Below are 2,279 nucleotides of genomic sequence, written 5' to 3' on the forward strand. Positions count from 1 at the left end.
GAACTAGGATACGCAATGAGTACAAAACATATTAACAAATGACATAAAGTGTACACGCACTGTATATATTTCTACCATTTTACAAGAACTAGTATACGCAATGAGTACAAAACATATTAACCATTGACATAAAGTACACACGCACTGTATATATTTCTACCATTTTACAAGAACTAGTATACGCAATGAGTATAAAACATGTTAACAAATGACATAAAGTGCACACGCACTGTATATATTTCTACCATTTTACAAGAACTAGTATACGCAATGAGTATAAAACATGTTAACAAATGACATAAAGTGCACACGCACTGTATATATTTTTACCATTTTATAAGAACTAGGATAGGAAAGGGAAGGATTGCATCATGGTTGTAGCACAGTAGGTTGCACGTAGCTGCACTGAAAGTCCATATCTTTCTACAGAAGCACAACACCAAGTGAGACAATCTGAAGTTCTCTTCCCTGAAGTATTAATCAGTGTAGCCAGGACACTGAAATGTCGTATTAATATTCAATGTTATCATTTTGGTAGTACATTAGGTACACCAAACAGTGGGACCATAATAACATCTCCATTGTTCAAGGTGGTGGACAGCATGATGTGTCAACACCACACTCTTTCATCAACGTGGAATTAGTGCAAAAACCAAATATGGTGTTCCCCAAAACAGAGAAAAGCCGTGTACTTTCTGCAATCCGGATGGAGCTGAATTTGCCAAAATCCAGATCTCAAATCTAATGTGGAATAAATAGCAGTACCATGAAATTTCTGTAGAAGTTCTTCTAGTGTCTGTGGGCGATCTGTTTCATTAATAATAATGTCATTGATGTGACGCGAATCAAGTACGAGGCGAAGTGAACCATCCTTTTTCTTAACAATATGGAGCGGGTTTATGTACGTACTAACTGCCGGTTCAATAATACCTTGGTCAAGCATAGCTTGCAATTCTTTCTTAACTTGTTCTCTGTGAATATGCGGAATGGGATAATGTTTGGCTTTAAACGTGTCGTGCAGTTTAACTTGAAATTCATACATAAAACCGGACATAGTACCAGGCACGTTGTCAAAAACTGGAGCTTGCTGTAAACGAATTTTGCGTAGTTGCGTGCGTTCGTCGTCTGTATTTGCACTGCTCTGTTTAACTTTATCAGAAATCATTTGCATAACTTCATAGTCGGCTTCGTCTGGAGTATTATAGTTGTGTACGTACGTATCTGTGAACAATGTGGAGTGACAGTCTATATTACGTGATGCGGAAATGACCTCTGTACGATTAATTGTTTGTTCTTCTATAGATAAAGAGTGCTGAAATTCTAAAGCCAGTTGTACATTTTCATCCTTTAACATTAAATAGGAGTTTTGAAAGTCAATAATTGCGTCGTGTTGTACCAGAAAATTCGTACTTAAAATAACGTCTGTTGTCAATAAGGGAACAATCCAAAAATTTGAGTGAAATGTATGACCTGCAATACAAAATGATAAATGTGTCTGTAATTTTACATCTACTCCTTTACCAGATACTGCTCCTTTTACTTCAGTTTTGCCTAATGGTAACGTAGGATAGGTATTCTCTTTGTTACATTCGTTGAAAGTTTCCTCATTTATAACTGACATAGGTGATCCAGAATCGATTACTGCTGAAAATTTGGATGATTCAATCTTTACTTCAATGACAGGGTGTGAAATGGTTTTTTGAATAACTGGTCTTTCCTGCAAAAGAGTGTCTCGGATGTCGTCAAAAGTAATAACATTTTCGTGAACAAGATTCTGCGTGTCAAAAGTATTGCTTTCGTTGCTGGAAGATGCTACCTGTACTGTATCTAGTCAAATTCTATCTGACGTGCCATTATTTGCGGGAGGATGTTGTGGCATTTCGACTATTTGTACTGTTCTGTTATTTCTTCCTGACGTATTACGTTCGGGATGATATCTACTGTCTGGTTCATTCATGATCATCTGTTGTTGCGGATGATTTTGTTGCTGGTAAGACCGACTGTTATTAAACGTACGCTGAAAATTGTGCTCATTATTTTTACGTCTGTCATGATAGTCATTGCTATATGGCGCGTTGCGATAGGAATTGAAATGATGTGTTTTCTGTACGTACTGGTTTCCTTGTTGCGTTGCGTTACTATTTGGTGGAGCTGACGCTATACGTGTAGGCGGCGAAACATTAAAGCTTGGTTGACCTTGTACATTACATTCTTGGTTAGGTATGCTAACCGGCTGGCTTTGATGCTGTTGCGGTGAAAAGCGTCTATTGTTGCCAAAA

This window comes from Schistocerca nitens, chromosome 3 (assembly GCF_023898315.1).
Source record: "Schistocerca nitens isolate TAMUIC-IGC-003100 chromosome 3, iqSchNite1.1, whole genome shotgun sequence".
Taxonomy (NCBI): Eukaryota; Metazoa; Arthropoda; class Insecta; order Orthoptera; family Acrididae; genus Schistocerca; species Schistocerca nitens.